Raw genomic sequence first — 7,156 nt, 5'->3', positions numbered from 1 at the left:
TTTTTAAAGAGAGACAACATATATATATATATATACCAAAAATAAGGGTAACTACTATGAAGGGATAGAATATGATTCTTCCAAAAAGTGGTTGCTTTTCTGTTCAGAGAGCTGTTGCTATTCTTTTCTTCAATCTCCTCTTGAGTTCGTAGGTGTTCAGAATGGTTTGATCCCTATCCAGCTGAATTCCTGGGACCAGACGAAATCCAGGTCTCCTACTCCTCTGCCATCTTCCTACATATACTCTTTAATAAAGAGATTCAACAATCATTTACAATTTTCCCCATTCATTCTATTTTTTTTACTCACTTTTACTCTCTCACTTATTCTAGAATATATACATTTTTTTTCTGAACCATTTGAAAGTAAGTTGGAGACATCATGTTCCTTTACCACTAAAAGTTCAGTCTGTATTTCCTAAGAACAAACAGATTCTCATATATAACCAAGTTAACAATGCACATTAAATTGAACACATCAATTGTCCAAATAATGATTTTAGCTCTTCCTTTCCTGGTATAAGATTCAATGAATAATCCTAAACACATTGCTAATCCTAAATGCATTGCACTTAATTAAAGTCTCTTTGTATATTTTAATTTACAAATGCACCTACATCTTTGATTTTCTTGACCTAGATATTTTTGGAGCATTCTGACTAGTTATTTCATAAAGTGCTTCACAACTGAGTTTTGTCTAGTATTTTCTCATGATGAGATTCATGCTATGCACTTTTGGTGAGAATACCCAGAAAGTGAAACTGTGTCCTTCTCAATGCAATAGGGGATACATGATGTTACAGATGATACATAATGTCTGTCTCAATAACAGTGACATTAATTTTGATTACTTGGTTAAAATGGAGTTTGCCAGGTTTTTCTACTGTAAAATCAGAATTTCATTTTTTTAAAATTTTATTGTCATGTTAATCACCATACATTACATCATTAGTTTCTGATGTAGTGTTCCATGATTCATTGTTTGCTTATAACACCCAGTGCTCCATTCAATACATGCCCTCTTTAATACCCATCACCAAGCTAACCCATCCCCCAGACCCCTCCCCTCTAGAACCCTCAGTTTGTTTCTCAGAATCCATAGTCTCTCATGGTTCATCTCCCCCTCCAATTTCCCCCCCTTCATTTTACCCTAGAATTTCATTGATTTTTTTAATACTAAACAAAATATATATTTCTGTAAAAAGGCCAAGGTAGTGATGTATTATTATAACTTATATACATTGTTGAATCTGACATTCTAATATCATTTTAAGATACTTAATCCATGTTCATACAAAGATTGGCAACTTCTGGTTTTATCAAGTTTTGTATCAAGGTTATGCTGACCTCAAAGATTAGTTAGAAATCATTCTTTCTTTTGTATTTTTTGAAAAAATGTTTTATAGATATGATTCTGATTTCATTTTACCTAAACTTTCAACTTGGGGGGCAAAAAGTGTTTATAATATTTACTGATTACATTTTAATGTTTTTAGGCTTTATTGTAATGGATCCCCAATCATTCCTGATATTATTCATTTGTTCCTTTTTATTATTTTTTGGTAATTTTGCTATTTATTAATTTTTGTCATTTGGAAATAAACAACTTTTGGTTTTGCTAATATTCTCTATGTTTCTTTTTTATTTCATTAAATTCTTTTATTATTTCCCTCATTCTACATTATGTAGATTTAAGTTGATGCTTTTTTGCTAGCTTCTTCAGATGGATCCGTGTAGACCATTAGTTTCAAGCCTTCAAATATATACTTTGAAGGATAAAAAAAATTGTCTTTTAAGATGGCTTTAGCTCCATACCACAAATTTTATATATTCTCTTTTCATTACAATTTAACTAATAAATCTCAAAATATTTTCTAATATTTTATTGACAATTCTTTTACTTATAGCTTATTTTTCTTTTTTTTAAATTAAGCTAAGCGAAATAAATCAGAGAAAGACAAATACCATATGATTTTACTCATGTGTAATTTTATTTAATTTTCAAGCTTTAAGGAATTTTCTAATTATTTTTTAGTTACTGATTTCAAACTTAAATCTACTGTGGTCAGAAAACACACTACATATTACCTTAATTATTTGAAATCTTGAAATTGCTTTATGTTAATGTAGTCAAGCATATGAAAATTTTGTAAAATATTCTATGTGCACTTATGTATATTTGTATTATGTATATGTATATGCTCTCAATTATCAATTAGAGCAAAGTTTATTAATCTTTCTTTTCAGGTATTCTATCTTTATTGTTTTTGCCTGCTTCTTCTATAACTTTCTGGGAATTTTGTGTTAAAGTGGATTATATATTAATTTTTTCAGTTTTTGTTTTATAAGCTATATAATTTAGGTGCACACAAATTTAACATTGCTATGCATTCCTGGTAAATTGACCCTTTTTTATCATTATGAAATGCCTCTCTTTACCTCCAGGAATGCTTCCTGTCTTAAAGTCTGTCTATTATGTTTGATAATGGCATAGTTTACATAAAGTTTATTTTAGTTGCTGTTTCAATGTTACACCCTTTTTCTTTTTCTTTTTTTTAATAAACATTTGGAATTTTATTTAAAAAACAAAAAACAAAAAACAAAAAAAATCACAACCATGAACATTGTTACAGTTAGAGGCCCTCTTGGTTCTCCACAATGATACTGAGTATGCTCACAAGGGGTTCCCATTGTTTAGTCTTAGTTAAACCATCTTTTAAAAGAAGGAAAAAAAACTCGGCACACTACCATTTAACTTGTTTTAATGTTTCTTCACAAATGGTGAAAAATACTAAAGTACAGACAAGGAATAATCATAATGTTGTGGCCAACATTATAAATATGGAATTATAAATTTAAAACATTTTCTGGTTTAAAAAATAAATCTGGTAGTCATTGCAGCTCTGCGGGGTCTCTGCGTCTAGTAGGGCCGGTCTCTGCGTTCCTGACGGTGCTCGCCTTTATCCATTTTTCCAGGTCCTCCGCGCCCGCCTCTTCTTCCTTCCATCTGTTCCATCAAAGGTCCAGGGGGCCCACCAGGGCCGCCCCATCTTCCTCCACCAAAGTCACCTCGGTCCATGCCCCGGTCACCACGGAAGCCCCCTCTGTCTCCACCACGGCCACCTCTGGACATCCCACCGGGACAACCGCGGTCCATGAAGCCGCCTCTTCCGCCGCGCTTGCCACCAGGGCCGCCTCTACCACGGTCACCACCCGGGGGTCGAAAGGGTGGTGGAAGGAAGCCTTCAGGCTTCGGGGCCTTACACTGGTTGCATTCTGTTCTCCAGGCGAAGTTCTGGTTTCCACACCCCGGATTGGGGCACTGCCAGTCTCCAGCTTGGTGCTGGACATTTCCTCCTCCGGATGGGTTCCCGAGGGAACCCCGGGGCCCTCTTGGGGAAAGCCACCTCTGTCTCCTCCACGGCCTCCCATGCGACCCATGGGGCCCCCAGGACCTCCTGGGCCATCTGGACCTCCACGAAGAGGCGGCGGCATCCCTCTGCCCTCACGGGGAGGTATACCACCCTGCATGCTGTTCATTGGAGGCTTCTTCCGAGCAAGAGAAACCTTAAGTTTGCTCCCTTGAAAATCTTTCCCATCAAACCACTCCACGGCAGCCTTGGCAGTTGGTGGGTCTTCATAGGACACTGTAGCATCACCTTTGGGCTTTCCTGTTTCCTGTTCAAGTAGATATGGATCATGGGTTGTCCGGTTCTCTTGTTCATCCTAACAACTCCACACTGCTTAAAGAAGTCTGCCAGATCATCTAGAGTCACATTGTCATTTAAGCCTTGCACATAAATTGCACTGTTGTCAGAGTCTTCATCTGGATCTACAGGTGGGCCTAGATCAAGATCTGGTCCTTCGTCCATGGGTCCACCAGGCTTATTGAAGCCACCTCGCTCTCCAGCGCTGCCCATTCCACTGCGTCCTCCCCGCCCACCTCTGCTCATGCCTCCACGATCAAATCCCCCTCTTCCCCTGCCCCGGTTATCAGGGCCACTCATGCTCCGGTTCTCTCCTGGTCCGGAAAATCCTCCAGACACCTGCCCATAAACACCCATGCTACTGGGGTGGTCCTGTCAGAATGAACTCTGCTGCCCGTAGCTGCTGCTCTGTTGGCTATATTGACTTGGAGCCTGGCTGTAGGATCCAGTTTGGGGGGATAACTAGTGGGTGGCTGCTGCCCATAGCTGCTTTGTTGACCATAGCTACTCTGCTGTCCATAGCTGCTCGGCTGCCCATAGGTGTTCTGCTGAGAGTAACTGCTCTGATCATAACTAGTCGGCTGTGTAGAGGAGTAGCTGGTAGGAGGATAAGATGGTGGTGCTGTGACTGGCTGCATGGGGTAGCTCCCAGGTGCCTGGGGATAACTGTAGTTACTCTGTCCATATCCTAGGCTGGGCTGGTTGTAACCCCCTGTGCTAGATTGAGGTTGACTAGTCTCAGCGGATTTGTTACCATCCTGTGGTCTTGCAGGTGTGGTGGCTGCTGGCTGCTGCCCATAGGCTGGGTAAGCAGGCTGAGTGCCATAAGCAGACTGAGCTGCATAGGAGGCCTGGGTGGTAGTGACCGTAGCAGTGGTGGTATCGTAAGCGCCAGTGCCGTACCCCTGGACAGGCTGACTGTATGCCTGGGGGGCAGTTGGAGTAGTATAACCAGCGGGAGGCTGTCCATAAGAAGTTGCATAAGCGGTCTGCCCATAGGTCGCAGTGGTCTGAGCCTGGGTATAGCTGACATCAGTGGGCTGTCCATAGGTTCCATAACTTTGCTGCCCATATGCCTGGGTGGTCTGTGCATATCCTTGAGTGGGTTGGGTGGTGTATGCACTGTAGCCCTGCTGGGCTGCCGCTTGGCTGTAGGTACTGTAATCCGTGGACACCATTTTCTCTCCTTCCTTCTCGTTCTCTCCTCAATGTTACACCCTTTTTCATTTACTTTACTTTCCAACTTCTTGTGTCTTTATATCTATTTTCATCTCTTATAAGCAGCATATGTTATTAATTGTCCACCCTGATAATCTTTGACTATTAGATAATTGAATAACTTCATTATTGGGTTTAAATTTATTTATATTTATACATTTGGGTTTAAATTTATCCTCTTAATATTTTATTCTACTTACACTATATGTTCTAGCTTTCCTTTTCTCTCCTTTCTTGTCTTCTTTTGGGTTTATCAAGTATTTTTTAATTATATTTTTCTTCTAAGTTATAGACTTATTAACTTTTTTTAACATTTATTTCCTGATTTATTTTTTTTTAATTTTGTATTTTATTAACATATAATGTATTATTTGTTTCAGGGGTACAGGTCTGTGATTCATCAGTCTTACACAATTCACAGCACTTACCATAGTACATACCCTCCCCAATGTCCATCACCCAGCCCCCCCATCCCTCCCACTCCCCTCCATTCCAGCAACCCTCAGTTTGTTTCCTGAGATTAAGAGTCTCTTATGGTGTGTCTCCCTCTCTGGTTTTGTCTTGTTTAATTTTTCTCTCCCTTCCCCTATGATCCTCTGTCTTGTTTCTCAAATTCCTCATATCAGTGAGATCATATGATACTTGTCTTTCTCTGATTGACTTATTTCGTTTAGCATAATACTCTCTAGTTCTATCCATGTCATTGTAAATGGCAAGATTTCATTTTTTGATGGCTGCATAATATTCCATTGTGTATATATACCACATCTTTATCCATTCATCTGTTGATGGACATCTAGGCTCTTTCCACAGTTTGGCAATTGTGGACATTGCTGCTATAAACATTGGGGTGCATGTATCCCTTTAGTGTTTGTATTTGTATCTTTGGGGTAAATACCCAATAGTACAATTGCTGGGTCGTAGGGTAGCTCTATTTTCAACTTTTTGAGGAATTTTGTTCTTTCATTCATCTATCCTCCTCTGGACAAAATGACAAGATAGAAAAACTCACCTCAAAAAAAAGAACAAGAGGCAGGACCAACTGCCAGGGACCTAATCAATACAGACATTAGTAAGATTTTGGAAACTAGAGTTCAGAATGATTATTTTAAAGATACTAGCTGGGCTTGAAAAAAGCATAGAAGATACTAGACAATCCCTTTCTGGATAAATAAAATAACTAAAATCTAACCAAGCTGAAATCAAAAAGGCTATTAATGAGGTGCAATCAAAAATGGAGGCTGTAACTGCTAGGATAAATGAGGCAGAAGAGAGAATTAGTGATATAGAAGACCAAATGATGGACAATAAAGAAGCTGAGAAAAGGAGAGATAAACAACTACTGGATCACGAGAGAAGAATTCGAGAGAGAAGTGATACCATAAAGCAAAACAACATTAGAATAATTGGAATCCCAGAAGAAGAAAGAGAGAGAGAGGCAGAAGGTATATTGGAGAATATTGGCCAATAGACTCATTAACATTTAAAACTTTATTTGTCTTTTTGGTTGTTCTCTATGGATTCCCTCACTTCCTAAGTCATATATATTTGTATTCCCAGACAATGCAAAATATTAAAACATTTTATTTTTTATTTTATTTTATTTTTTTAGATTTTATTTATTTGATAGAGAGAGACAAAACGAGAGAGGGAACACAAGCAGGGGGAGTGGGAGAGGGAGAAGCAGGCTTCCTGCTGAGCAGGGAGCCCAATGCAGGGCTCAATCCCAGGACCCTGGGATCATAACCTGAGCCAAGACATGTGCTTAACAAATGAGCCACCCAGGCACCCCGAAAAATATTAAAACACTTTAACTCCACTTATCTCTTCTCACTTTTGTGTTATTCTTGTCATGTACTTTGATTAAATGCCACAGTATAGTATTATTATTGATTTTTACAGTCACTATTTATTTGAATGTATTCACATTTTCACCACTTACCTTGTTTTCCTTTTTCCAATTCCATTCCACCCTATGAGATGATATTCCTTCTACTTAAGCAAATCGTGTAGTATTCCTCCTAGTGAGGTTCTGCTGGTATAAAATCTTTTGTTTTTGTTTGTAAGCAAATCTCTTGTCAATTTTATTTTTTTTAAAGATTTTATTTATTTATTCATGAGAGACAGAGAGAGAGAGAGAAGCAGAGGGAGAAGCAGGCTCCCCACTGAGCAGGGAGCCCAATGCAGGACTCGATCCCAGGACCCTGGGATCATGACCTGAGCTGAAGGCAG

General features: G+C 38.9%; 1 pseudogene; it reads right to left on the bottom strand.

The window, feature by feature from the left end:
* Positions 1 to 2,613: 2,613 nt before the first annotated feature.
* LOC112824415 (RNA-binding protein EWS pseudogene) lies at positions 2,614 to 4,902 on the bottom strand (annotated as a pseudogene).
* Between the last annotated feature and the right edge of the window lie 2,254 nt (positions 4,903 to 7,156).

Source organism: Callorhinus ursinus, unplaced genomic scaffold (assembly GCF_003265705.2).
Source record: "Callorhinus ursinus isolate GAN/ISIS: 27379988/994484 unplaced genomic scaffold, GSC_fseal_2.0 scaffold9, whole genome shotgun sequence".
Lineage (NCBI taxonomy): Eukaryota > Metazoa > Chordata > Mammalia > Carnivora > Otariidae > Callorhinus > Callorhinus ursinus.
The sequence above is the reverse complement of the archived record's forward strand: the minus strand, read 5'-3'. Positions and strand labels throughout refer to the sequence as shown.